At 45.1% G+C, this 14703-nt stretch overlaps 1 protein-coding gene and 1 pseudogene across 2 annotated transcripts in view; both read left to right on the forward strand.

Moving 5' to 3' along the window:
* Positions 1-14703, forward strand: part of LOC147904818 (peroxisome biogenesis factor 10-like) — a 96180-nt gene that overhangs the window by 40371 nt on the left and 41106 nt on the right. The gene's annotated exons all lie outside the window — the stretch shown is intronic.
* LOC147904819 (uncharacterized) lies at positions 1057-13838 on the forward strand (annotated as a pseudogene).

Below are 14703 nucleotides of genomic sequence, written 5' to 3' on the forward strand. Positions count from 1 at the left end.
TAGTGGGTTAGTGTAGTTTTGTCACTTGGACAAAGCCACCTCCTCACTTGTAGTCTTCCATCTTATCTATTCTAGTTCAACGTTTTGCTCTCTCTTGCTTCTTGCTGCCCAAGCTCCTTCCGTTCACTGCTCGTGCTCCTGCTGCTGTTGGTCGTCCCCGTACCACATTCCGTACGAGCTCATCCGTACAGCTTGTATGGCTGTATGGATTTTAGGTGCCATCCGTACTGCGCAGCTCTTGCCGTACAACATGTGGTCCTCGTTTGTACAAGCGTCGCACGTGTAAGCTCCATACAACGTGCATCAGTCTATACAAATAGGTACGTCCCTGACAGTCCGTACAACGCTGACGCTTCCGTACGCTTCAACATGCTCTAGTCTGTTGTCCTAGATTTGTGGAGTCCATACGCAGTACTAGCTGCAGCTCGTCCATACAGTCACCATCCGTACAACTCCCATCATCCGTATAGCTTTCGTCAGTTGCCATTAGTGCAGACCTTGTCCGTACATCCGTACGGATTTCGCCGTATAGGCCATACTTTCGCAATATTGTCCGTACATCTTGCAGGCGTATGTACTTTGCACGTTTGTTTTCCTTGCAGGTGAATCTTGCAGGTGATTCTTACAGGTGCACTTTGCAGATAGCCATTGTGAGTTGCAATTTCTTGCAGGAATTTGGGGCTTTTGCATTTTGGATGCAATTTGGCAGTGGACAGATTATTTGGGAGCTTCGCAAGCAGTTTTGGACCCAGTTTGAGTTTCATTGCAGACATTTGCTATTTTTGGCAAACAGATTTTGCAGATTTTGGGCATTTGTAGAGCATTTTGGTGCATTTTAAGCCTTTGATAGGCTGTGACAGCAATTGTCATTTTGGGCAGATTTATTTGCAGACTTTGGTTGTGCATCTTACATTCTAGGAAGGGATTTCACTTGTCTAGTTTGCTGCATTTTTTAGTTGTCTGGCAGATATGGCTCAGAACAATCCCAACGATGTCTTTGGAGTCCTCACACAAGAGGATAAGTTGGATGGCACCAACTACTCCTTGTGGAGCTTTATGGTGCGCAACATTCTAGTTGACAGACATCTATGGAATTATGTCAATGGAGATGATGAGACAAGGCCAGAAACTGTGGCTAATCCTGTCACTCCTACAGCAGCTGCTATGTTGCTGGCCGATGGAGATAGTGCCACTGGAGTTTGTGTCTCTGCTTCAGAGGGCAATGGCTGTTGGGTTGGAGAAGGCACTGCCGACTGTTTCTTGGTTATTCTCAGACTCAGTCGTTAAGCATGGAGATCTAGAGTAGGCTGCTCTATGCTTTGTCTCTCTCTCTCTCTCTCTCTCGCTCTCGGAATTGGTGCTATAGAAGCTATCAATCTCCACCAAAGGTCCAGATTATCAAGACACGGCCAATAACCTCTCTCTCTCTGTCTTTCAAAGGAGTAGAGATCACTCCTTATACTCTCCCAATCTCTCTCACATAGAGATAAGAAAGATGGGACTCTCTTACAACAGAAAAATATCTCACAAGGATCTCGATGCCTCAACGAAAGGCAAGGGGGCTCTAATACCATGCAGGGGTAGAGGTCAAGGTGCTGGACAAGTGGTAGGAGCAGCAGTTGCTACTTTGGTGGCTCCCATAACATAACAGAAAAGGTGGGATTCACGTGATGCACAAGCTCTTTCAGTCATTTCCCTTTCTGTCAAAAGGTTTATCATTCCTCACATTCGGTCATGCAAGACCTCGAAGGCAGCTTGGGATATTTTAGAGAGCATTTTTGCAGCAAGAAATGATGCCCGAGTCTCATTCCTGAAGAGAGAGCTATCTCATACACACATGGATGAGGGTGATTCCATGAATGCTCATCTCACCAAGCTTCAGGATTTGAGGGAACAATTGCTGAATATAGATGAGATAATTCCTGATTCAGAGATGATTACCACCACTTTGAATTCTCTTCCTGAGTCCTATCTCGGTTTCCATACCTCGCTGAATTGTCATTGAGGAGGGGTAGCAATCCTCTTTCTTTTCACGAGCTGGTAGGACTCTTGTTGCAGGAAGAGCAAACAAGAAAGAACATGGCCACACGGGCTGGCGAGCATGCCATGCTTTCAAAGTTCAGGCCCAAAGGGAAAGGGCAGCAAAAACAACATGGAAATCAGCCCACACATCAGCATAAAGCTGATTCCGGACAGCCCTCTCATAAGGCTAAAGATGATGCAGAGAAGCCAAAGAGGAAGGGCATTTGTCACTATTGCAAGAAGCCAGGTCACTACATTGGTGAATGCAAGAAGAGAATTGAAGAGGAGAAGAAAAAGGATTCGGGTTTGGCTCTCTCAGATGCATCAGCTCCTAATGCACATGAAGGAGGGGATGTTACAGCCAACTTTGTGGAAGAGGATTATGCCTTTTTGTCTTGCATTTCAGATTTTCCAGTGGCTGGTCCAGATACTACAGCCACTCTTGAGGGTGACTCGTATGCTTTCTCGACTTGTAGCTATGACCCTTCGAAGGATGCATGTTCTTTCAGTGTCAATGAGACGCTGAACACATAGTATTTTGATAGTGGTGCCTCCAAGCACATCACCTCAAGGAAGAGTCTTTTTGCATCTCTGCATGCACCACCTGCTAAAAAGAAGGTGACATGTGCAAACAATTCTTCTTATTCAGTGTATGGAGTGGGTGACATTATACTTACCTCCACGGATGGCACAGAGTACAGAATTACTGATGTTCTTTATCTGCCAGGTATAAAGAAGAATTTACTTTCAGTGTCCTCTCTCAATTGAGGAGGATTTTAGGTTATCTTTGATGATGCTAAAAGTACAGTCCAAAACAAAGAGAATGATTATGCTTTGATGTTGTCTGGCACTTTGTGTTAGGGTTTTTTTCAGCTTAATATTTAGGAAAAAGATCCGATCTTGCACTTGCAGTAAGCACTCCCACTGCTGCCATGCAGAATGCGGAGTTATGGCATGCCAGATATGGGCACATGAGCTATGTCAGCTTGATGACACTTTAGAAGCATGCTATGGTTGATGCATTGCCTCCTTTGGAATCACCTCCTCATGCCTATGAGGGATGCATCCTTAGTAAGATGCATAGATTCCCTTTAAAAAGGATGGTGCAGTACGAGCTACTTGCAAATTAGCTCATACATAGTGATGTTTGCAGTCCCATGAGGACACCTGCTTTTGGTGGTTATCTGTATTATGTTACATTTATAGATGATTACACAAATTATACTTGAGTGTATGGCTTGAAGAAAAAATCAGATGTGTTTATGCATTTCAAACACTTTGTGGCCATGGTTGAAAATGAGACAGGACTCAAGGTGCAGACACTTCGCACTGACAGAGGGGGGGAGTATATGTCTCATGAATTTGAGGCATTTTTGCAGGAGAAAGGCATCACACATAAGCTTACAGTGAGGCTTACCTTTCAGCAAAATGGCAAAGCTGGGCGGAAAAATCGAACTCTCATGGAGATGGATAGATGCATGCTCACAAGCAAGAAGTTGCCTCACAGATTTTGGCTAGAAGGCCTTATCTGTGCCAATTATGTTTTGCATCGGGCTTCCACAAAGGCTTTGAAGACAATCACTCCCTATGAGGCTTGGCATGGGAGGAAGCCTTCAGTGGATCACTTTTGTGTTTTTGGATGTGTTGCATATGCCCACGTGCCTGTGGAGCCCACGTGCCTGTGGAGTTCAACATAAGTTGTCAGATAAGGCACTAAAGTGTATCTTTGTTGGGTATATTGCACAAAGCAAAGGCTATCGTCTCTACAATCCTGCCACATGCAAGATTTTTGTGAGTAGATATGTTATTTCTTCATACAATTCAGCTCATACACATGCCGAATTCACTATTTTAGCTTCTTCAGATGATGTTTTGAGGGTATGCTTCCTATAGCTTTTGGTTCCCCACAGCTGAGACTCATGCTGAAAATCAGAATTTATAGCAACCTCCACCTGTTCCACATGCCTTGATTCAGCCACATGCTGATTTGTTCCTCCCTAGGCAGTGGATGATGTTGTCAGGCAAGAGATTTAAGAGATACATGCAGCAAAAACAGTACCGAATTGGTTGCTACAGACTCTCAGGGAGAGTAGACTTGAGGCACCTTTGCTTGGTAGGACTCGTAGTGCAGTAAGGCATGCAGGGCGGGCTCTTTCTGTTGAGTCAGCTTATGCAGGTACTCTTCTTGATGAAGAAGAACCTGACACTTTTGAAGAAGCCAAGGATAATGTGAACTAAATGAATGCCATGCACAATGAATTGCAGTCCATTGAGGAAAATCAGACTTGGGATGTTGTGGATTTTCCACTAGGGAAACATGCCATTGGTACCAAATGGGTTTTCAAAGTGAAAAGGAAGCGAGATGGGTCCATTGAAAGGTACAAGGCATGGCTGGTTGCCAAAGGCTATGGGCATAGATTATGAGGAGACTTTTGCTCCTACATCCCGGATGACCACTAGCAGGTCAGTTATTGCCATGGCTGCAAATTTTGTTTGGAATGTCCATTAGTTGGACATAAAAACAGGCGTTAATGGGGACTTGCAGGGAGAGGTTTATATCAAACAACCTCCTGGCTTTGAACTTTCAGGCAATGCACTTCAAGTTTGCAAGTTGAATAAAGCTTATATGGGCTTAAACAAGCCCCACATGCATGGTATGCCAAGATTGATGCCTTCTTGGTGGCAAGTAAGGGGTTACACAATAGTCCCACTGAAAGCACCCTCTACATCAAGAAGGATGGCGGGGATATTTTGGTCATCATTCTTTATGTAGATGACATGCTGCTCACAGGGTCAAATGAGGAAATAATTGCAGATTTCAAGGCTGAATTGAAAGCTGAATTCGACATGACAGATTTGGGCATGTTAAATTTCTATTTGGGATCCAGTTCATACAAGAAGGATGGGGGGGATATTTTGATCATCATCCTTTATGTAGATGACATGCTGCTCACAAGGTCAAATGAGAAAATAATTGCAGATTTCAAGGCTGAATTGAAAGCTGAATTTGACATGACAGATTTGGGCATGTTAAATTTCTATTTGGGATCTAGTTCATACAAGACAAGTGTGGCATTGTTATGTCTCAATCCAAGTATGTGCAAAAGCTCTTGGATAGGTTCTGTTAGATATCAATGCTCCACTCTCATGTAACTATGCGGGAACTAGCTAACTCTACTTGTAAGCCTCCCATATGAGGAGAAGGCATTTGAGTAGCTCGGTTATCCGGTAGGTCCTGGTTTGGACACCAGATGGGGGCCATGTGTGGCCTGATGGCTGGACGGAGTTGGTACACTGCCAACTAGGCTACATGCAAGTGCGGGAAGGCATTCCATGACTGACTGCATTAAGGGTAGACGGAGCATTTCTCGAGGCAGCCCACTCTCGGGTTGCGGGGCCCGTTTGGAGTCCCAGATGATCCCGGATGGTTGTGGACCGAACGATGACCATAGGACAATTGCTCTATTTTGCGCACTGGTTCTATCATGTGGTCGGTGGCCTATTTCGGGACCGATCCCCAGCAGTCGACCGTTTTGGGCAGACTAGGTCGGTCACCACATTGGCTCTAACCGACTACGACTAGTGGCTATATAAGAGCAAGCCCGTGAAGCCCATTTCATCACTGGCTACAGCAACCCTGATTCCTTAGCATCCAGCCTCCGTCCTCTACTGTTTCCAGCTCGCCATCGAAGCTTCTTTCACAGGAGCGCACGGTTGGGAGGCAGCGCCATCTATTGTATCAGTTCTACAGTAATCAAATTTTTTATCCTGCATACTATCTGTTTTCTCTCTTGCGTACGAGATCCTGTTATGTGTTGAGCACAGATGTTGTATTGTTTTCTTACATGGTATCAGAGCCTGGACTCTAGCAAGAAGATTTGGTAGTGTGTTTCTGTTTGCGAGCAGATTGTGAGAGATGGCTCAGCCCGCAAGACTGCAAATCCCACCGTTCGGCAAAAGCGGAAAGTTGGACGGGTCTAACTATCCACTCTGGAAGTTCAAGATGAAGACCATCCTAAGCGCATATGAGCTTTGGGACACTACTACTGGGGTGTACGTGAGGCTGGTTGCGAGACCGGATCCAGCCAATGCAGGACAACAGATAGTACCAATTGCAGATGAGATTCTCGCGTGGATAAGAAGAAATGCAGATGCGCTGTGTTCTATTGTCTGTAGTGTAAGTGATTCCGTCATGGTGTTAATTTAACATGTCACCACAGCAGAGGAGGCATGGACGGTCTTGAAAACTCAGTACGAGACCATGAATCAGACGCGGATTCATAATCTGGAGACTCAACTCGCGAACGAGAAATTGTCTGAGTCTGAAGCAGCAGAGAAGTTCATCACCAGGGTGAAGAATCTGCGCGATTAGATGACTGCGATTGGCATCACCATCACCAGCGAGAATCTAGCATGAAGGTATATACGGATTCTCCTACCAAAGTACGACGGTCTTGTTACGGCGCTGAATACGCAGAACAGAAATCCGCCCCTCAACTTTGAGGATTTCAGTGCGATGCTTCTGGAGGAGGAGATGCATCAAAAGACGAGGATTGGAGAAGTTTCGGCTTTCTATGCTGGATCAAAGAAAGGTAAGGGTAAGGACTCTGGTAACCCATCTTCTTCTGATGATAAAAAGAGAGAGAGGAAGATCAAGTGCTTCTATTGCAACAAGGCAGGGCACAAGCAGAATGAGTGCCGAAAGAAGATTGTAGATGAGAAGAACGGAGTAAAGAAAGAGTCCAGCAACAGCACGCAGGAAGCGCCAGTAGAGCTGTTCGTAGCAATTGAGGAGATTTGCATGGAGGCAGTTCATGTACTTGCGAATGAACCTTGGATCATTGACAGTGGTGCATTGTGCCACATGACCAGTCGGAAGGATTGGTATACCTCTCTACAGTCGGTGGGGAATGACATCCTAGTAGCAGTAGGCAATGATGCAAAATGTCCAGCAAAAGGAAAACGTACGATTGCTCTCAAGTTAGATGGAGTTGTAAAACAGTTGTCTGATGTTCTTTATGTGCCAAATATCAAGAGGAACTTGTTGTCCGTTTCTGTGATCACGGATCGGGACCTCAAAGTTCAATTCGATAAGAATGGTACACAGATCCTGGATCTTCAAGGAAAGGTCGTTGGTAAAGGTACACGGCGCAACAACATCTACGAACTCTCAGCTTTCAGTACTCGAGCCGATGTGAAGAACACTAAGCTGTGGCATGAGAGGTTTGGTCATCTAAACCTTAGTTCTTTGAAGGAGATGCATAAAAGTGGAATGATTGCAGACCTATCAGAAATTTCATATCTGCCTGATGTATGTGAAGCTTGCATGATGGGCAAGCAGCATCGGCAGCCCTTTCCTAAAGAGGCTAGCAGGGCAAAGGCTCCTCTAGAGCTCGTTCACACGGACCTCTGCGGAAAGATGGAGACGGAAGCTTTGGGTGGTTCCTACTACTTCATGACGCTGATCGACGACTACAGTAGAAGGATATGGATATACTTCCTGAAGACTAAAGATGAGGCTTTTAGTAAGTTCAAGGAATGACATGTAATGGTCGAGAAAGAAACGGGGAAGAAGGTGAAGAAATTGAGATTAGACAGAGGTGGAGAGTTCACATCAACTGAATTCGAGAGTTACTGTAAAAGTCACGGGATCAAGAGGCAGAAACCCCCGCCACATACATCACAGCAAAATGGAGCAGCAAAACGCAAGATGCGTGTCATCTGTGAAATGGGCAGGAGTATGATGAAAGGGAAAGATTTGCCAAAGACTTTCTAGGTTGAAGCATGTAACACCGCAGTTTACATTCTGAATCGTAGCTACACGAAAGCTGTGAACGGGATGACTCCACTGCAGGCCTTTTCTGGTAAAGAAACCTTCAGCTGCACATTTCAGAGTTTTTGGATGTGACTGTTTTGTGCATGTCCCTGATGCTAACAAGACCAAATGGGAACCGAAGAGCCGGAAGTGTATTTTCTTGGGCTACAGTGAAGAGGCGAAGGGTTACCGCCTCTATAACCCTGTTACCAAGAAGGTAATAGTAAGTCGCGACGTGGTCTTCTTAGATCAGTCGCATCAATTGGAGGAGGATGCTTCCTTCCCAGACAACCAGAACTAGGATATTCATTCAGTACCACCACCAACAGCAGACTGAACTCTCCCAATGGTGCTTGGGAGGATTCAAGATAAAGAAGATGAAGAAGAGCTTGCAGAACCACAATGGCAAAAGCTATTCCCGAAGTGGGTAAAGCAGCTTTTGGACGGCAGAGAACCTCCAGCCATTGAGGAGGAACCATTTGAACACCGTCAGTCCAAGAGATTAGAGGAGCAAAGAAGAGCGCAGGAATACTTGGTTAACTATGCTTTGATGATAGAAGTAATCCGTGCTGATGAACCCAAGTGTCTTGAAGAGGCACAGGGTAATGATAGGTGGATGGAGGTTATGCAGTCGGAGTATGGCTCCATAATGAAGAACAACACTTGGGACCTTGTGGATCGTCCACCAAAACGCAAGGTAATCGGCACCAAGTGGGTATACAAGACCAAGTACAAGTCCGACGACACGTTGGATAAGTACAAGGCTTGGCTCGTGGCAAAAGGATTTGCACAGGTAAATGGATTTGATTATTAGGATACTTTTGCTCCCACAGCTCGACTAACCACAATTCGCAGTGTTTTGGCTTTAGCTGCCCAGGGAAGTTGGCCCATGTTTCAAATGGATGTAAAATCCGCCTTTCTAAATGGGGATCTCAAGGAGGAGGTATACGTGGAACAACCACCAGGTTTTGTGATCCCCGGTTCAGAAGGTAAAGTCTGTAAACTAAAGAAGGCACTTTACGGGCTGAAACAGGTCCCACGAGCGTGGTACCAGCGAATTGATGCCTACTTTCTGCAAAACGGGTTCAGGAGGAGCCCATCAGATGTAAATTTGTATATCTTCAGAGAAGGAGACATGTGTATGATCGTGGTCCTTTATGTGGACGACCTTGTCATAACAGGGAACCATGAAGAGAAGATCTCGCAGACAAAGTATCTGCTAGGAAGAGAGTTTGAAATGACAGACCTCGAACTGATGCATTTCTGTTTGTTGGGGATTGAAGTTTGGCAAGAGCCGAAACAGATCTTCATTTTACAGCTGAAGTATGGTGGAGAGATACTGAAGGCATTTGGCATGACTGAGTGCAAGACAGTTGGTACCCCTATGGAGGTTGACGTGAAGCTCTCAAACGAGGATTCATCACCACTGGTGGACGAAGCGAAGTACAGAAGGCTTGTGGGCAGTTTGATTTACTTGTGCAACACACGGCGGGGCATCAGCTTTGCGACTGGTGTACTAAGTAGGTTTTCCAATAAGCTCCGGGAGAACCATTGAAGGGTAGGGATGCGAGTGCTGAAATACATCAAAGGCACACTTGATTATGGCATCACCTATACCAAGGGCAACGGATTGGGCAGGAGACGTGGATAGCAGATCAGTGACAAGTTATTGTTTCTCACTTGGATATTTGGAGCTGTGTCATGGGTCAGCAAGAAGCAACCCACAGTTGCTCTTTCTTCTATCGAGGCTGAGTACAAATCATCATGCTTTGCTTCTTTTGAGACAGTGTGGTTGAGGAGGATTCTGGGGGACATGGGTGCAGTGCAGAACAAGCCTACGTAGTTATCATGTGACAATCAGAGCTGCATGGCGATTGCAAAGAACCCTGTGTTCCACGCTCGCACAAAACACATTGAGATTCAATATCACTTTGTACACGAGCTCATCATGGATTGAGAGGTCGACTTGGTGTACTATCCGACTACAGAGAATGTTGCGGACATCTTCACAAAGGCTCTTGGAAGAGACTTGCTGGAGAGGCATCTTCATCGACTTGGCATTGGACCGAAAAAGTAAGTTTACTTGTGGGTGGACATTGAGGGGGGGTGTTAGATATCAATGCTCCACTCTCATGTAACTACGCGGGAACCAGCTAACTCTACTTGTAAGCCCCCCATATGAGGAGGAGGTATTTGAGTAGCTCGGTTATCCGGTAGGTCTTGGTTTGGACACCAGATCGGGGCCATGTGTGGCCTGATGACTGGACGGAGTTGGCACACTGCCAACTAGGCTACATGCAAGTGCGGGAAGGCATCCCATGACTGACCGCATTGAGGGTAGACGGAGCATTTTTCGGGGCAGCCCACTCTCGGGTTGCGGGGCCCGTTTGGAGTCCCAGATGATCCCGGATGGCTATGGGCCGAATGGTGACCATAGGTTTGTTGCTCTATTTTGTGCACCGGTTCTGTCATGTGGTCGGCGGCCTATTTCGGGACCGACCCCCAGTCGACCGTTTTAGGCGGATTGGATCGGTCACCACATTGGGTCTAACCGACTACGACTAGTGGCTATATAAGAGCAAGCCCGTGAAGCCCATTTCATCACTGGCTACAACAACCCTGATTCCTTAGCATCCAGCCTCCGTCCTCTATTGTTTCCAGCTCGCCATCGAAGCTTCTTTCATAGGAGCGCACGGTTGGGAGGTAGCGCCATCTATTGTATCAGTTCTAGAGTAATCAAATTTTTGATTCTCCATACTATTTGTTTTCTCTCTTGCGTACGAGATCCTGTAATTTGTTGAGCACAGACGTTGTATTGTTTTCTTACAGGTTCAACATGCAAGATTGCAAGCCTATAGCCACTCCCATGGAGCCAGGGCTGAAGCTTACTATGTATGATGCAGGTAAATCAGTGGATGCCTCACTTTACAGCTAGGCTATTGGATGCCTTAGTTATTTGTGCAATACACTATCCAATATTCAGTATGCAGTATCTTAGGTGGACAAGGTGTAAAACGCATCTTCTGTTATTTGCAAGGCACAAAGTCTTATGGCTTGATGTTTCCCAGGGGGGGTGACTTGCAGATGCATGCTTATAGTGACTGAGATTGAGCTGGAGACTATGACACTAGGCAGTCCACAAGTGGTAATTGTTTCTTTTTGGGTAAAGCTTGCATTTCTTGGTTGAGCAAGAAACAATCTACTGTGGCTACTTCCTCGTGTGAAGTTGAGTATAGGACAGCTTTCACAACAACAGTTGAATGTGTTTGGCTGCGTCATTTGTTTGCTGATCTTCATCTCTTATTGGAGGGTCCTTCTCCAATTCTCACTGATAGTCAGAGTGCTATAGCAGTGGCAAAGAATCCTATGTTTTATGCTCGCACGAAACACATTGAGGTTCATTATCATTATGTAAGAGAGAAGTTGCATGCAGGGGAGATCAGTATGATCTATGTGTCAACACATGACAATGTTGCAGACATCTTTACCAAAGCACTTTCACGTGAGAAGTTTGAGGCATTTCGCAGTGCCTTGAACTTATCTCCTTTTGGTGATTGATCACTTCCTTGTACATCACATTGGCACGGCAGGGGGGTGTTAGAATTATTGGCATATTCTAGGTAGTGACCAATGTAATCCATAAGTGAGTTAGGGGCACTTTTCCCTCACTAGAGGCTTTTCGCCCTAACCACAATTATTGGGTTAGTGTGGTTTTGTCACTTAGATAAAACCACCTCCTCACTTGTAGTCTTCCATCTTATCTATTCTAGTTTACGTTTTTCTCTCTCTTGCTTCTTGCTCCCACCTTTCAAGTTTCAATAGAGACCACATACGAAGAGAGAGGGCCATAGATAGATTGACTATGTATTGATGACAAAGCATAATGCATTTGAAGTTGGCATCTTGTTCTTGCAAGAGAACCATTTTAGAAACCAACCAACTTGTGCAAGTTGATTGGCCTCTTGAAGCCTAATAAAATGTATTGATGGTTGCTATATACCACTTTAGGTTCTGCATGTTGGCCCGAAACTCGTTTTGGGTATGAAACGTTTCCGAAACGTTTCGCTTATAAAACAAACGTTTCGGGGTCCCCAAAAAACCCCCAAATGTTGAAAAGTCCCAAAAATGCCCGTTTTGACGTTTCTTGAGCCCCCGCCTTCGATTTCTACGTCGTCCATCGATTTGCAAGCCATACGTATGCACACATCCATGAATCCCCATACAAATCGTCTGTGCGGATGTACGGAACATACGGATGTATGGACGTCAGGGCTTGGGGCACCAATGGGTGCACGGACTATCTGTACGAGGATTCACAGACGTGTGCATCCTTAACCTTTGAACTCTTTGTAAGAAAACAATACAACATCTTTGCTCAACAGATAACAGGATCTCGTACGCAAGAGAGAAAACAGATAGTATGCAGAATAAAAAATTTGATTACTGTGGAACTGATACAATAGATGGCGCTGCCTCCCAACCGTGCGCTCCTATGAAAGAAGCTTCGATGGCGAGCTGGAAACAGTAGAGGACGGAGGCTGGATGCTAAGGAATCAAGGTTGCTGTAGCCAGTGATGAAATGGGCTTCACGGGCTTGCTCTTATATAGCCACTAGTCATAGTAGGTTGGGCTCAATTGGGTGACCGACCCAGTCTGCCCAAAACGGTCGACTGGGGGTCGGTCCCAAAATAGGCCACCGACCACACGATAGCACCGGTGCGCAAAATAGAGCAACTCACCTACGGTTCTCGCTCGGCCCATAGCCATCCGGGATCATCTGGGACTCCAAATGGGCCCCGCAACCCGAGAGTGGGCTGCCCCGGGAAATGCTCCGTCTACCCTCAATGCGGTCAGTCATGGGATGCCTTCCCGCACTTGCATGTAGCCTAGTTGGCAGTGTGCCAACTCCGTCCAGCCATCAGGCCACACATGGCCCCCATCTAGTGTCCAAACCAGGATCTACCGGATAACCGAGCTACTCAAATGCCTTCTCCTCATATGGGAGGCTTACAAGTAGAGTTAGCTGGTTCCCGCGTAGTTACATGAGAGTGGAGCATTGATATCTAACACTCTTATCGTTTATGTAGGATTCAAGACATTAAGCAGATATGGCACAAGCGTTGGGACTGGTTTCATAGACCAATCCATGGGTCGCACATATATTGCATCCTTGTGGAGGAGTGAGAGCCGGCATTGTGTGAGGAGCTTGAGGAGGGTTGGACAAAGTACATTATTGCATTGGTGGACGGTAATGTAAATCTTGTGAGGAAGCTCGAGGATCTGTGTCTCATGTTCCGCAATATTATCTCTATGTTTGGAAAGTCAACTGCTTTGCTTCGTGACACACAGTTACAGCCAGTTTCTTGGTGGGAGAAGTATGGCATTTCTACCCCAGAATTGGTAGGGTTCTTATCTCTTTTGGTAGCATATCTTGCTGAAAGTTGCTGCTTCTATTGTTCTCTTTCTATGTCTCTTTCATTGAATATTTGCACTTCTTTGCAAATTGCAGAGACACATTGCCATGAAGGTTTTGCTGCAGGACTGTAGTTCTGGCCCGTGCGAGAGAAATTGTAGTACCTAGGCTCTCTTTCACACAAAAAGGAGAAATAGTCTCTCTACTGCACTGTTAGAGAGACTTGTTTTTTGTCATTGCAATTTGAGATTGTTGGAGCAGAAGGGGAATCCCATTGAGCCACAACAAGTCAATCTAGACAAAATCGACATCAACAAAACCAAGGACGTTCCAGAGATTTCTTAGAAGGAGAGAGACATTTACTCCATTCTATATAAGGAGATTTCAGCTCCATCTCATGCGACACGATCTTCTGAGAGGGCTACTACCAGTGCTGCACCACCTCTGGCAAATGCAAGTAGTAGTGCTGCACCACCTCCGGCAAATGATGACACATTTGAGGAGTCATCCGTTGCTAGCGAGAGCGAGGATGAGCAGGATGAGGAGGAAGAGGAGGATGCTGAGGATATGGAGGATGATGACTCATGAGTCATGAGTCATGAAGCATGATCATTTAGTCTTGACTGAGGACTGTTTTTGCTACTCTAGACTCTAGAGACTATTTTGTAGTACTTTCATATTTTGAGTCTTGACTACTTCAGTACTTTTTTATTTTGCTATGTACTCTTTTATATTTTCCAGCAACACCAGAGTATCTATTTAGTATTAGCATCATTTCAGCTTTGAAAATTGAACCTCTTGTGACTTGTCATGACTCATGTGATACATTGATATGATTCATGATCCATGATTCATCATTTATGTATCTTTTCGAATTCTGAAATATGATCATGTCACGGTTCACCACTGCCTCTTGAATGTACAATGTTGTGTGATTCATTTTCAGAATTAGTAAATTGTAATATGTTTCAATTTTCAAGAATCGAATTTCAAGTTCTAACTTCCAAGTTCTCAAGAGTCAGGAGTCAGGACTCAGTGACATATCCAATGTCTATGGCATATGCACTATGTTTCATGAGTTTTTTTCAAGTATTGGAGCTCTGGTGGTAATAATCTAGAATGTTTTGATTTTTTTGGGAAAAAATATATATTTAAATACCCTATTATGGACAAAACGTTTTTACAGACGTTTCGGGTTTGCCCCGAAACGTGTCCGAAACTCCGAAACTCGTTTTGAAACCAGTGGTTTCGAAACTCCAAGCCCACTATGATGGCTTTCTAAAACAAGGGTCATGTATCATTACCATTCTGTATCATTACCAGTCTGTATGTTTAAAAGATCCTCCTAAAGAGAGCTCATGTAAATCTGTCCCTAACCTCAAAGAAAGTACCTTATTCTTCCACAAAGAGGAAATGTAAGGAACTCAGGGATTTCTTATCTATTTGACCTAAA

This window comes from Dipteris shenzhenensis, chromosome 2 (genome assembly GCF_047967505.1).
Source record: "Dipteris shenzhenensis isolate YYH24624 ecotype China chromosome 2, Dip_SZ_1.0, whole genome shotgun sequence".
NCBI lineage: Eukaryota > Viridiplantae > Streptophyta > Polypodiopsida > Gleicheniales > Dipteridaceae > Dipteris > Dipteris shenzhenensis.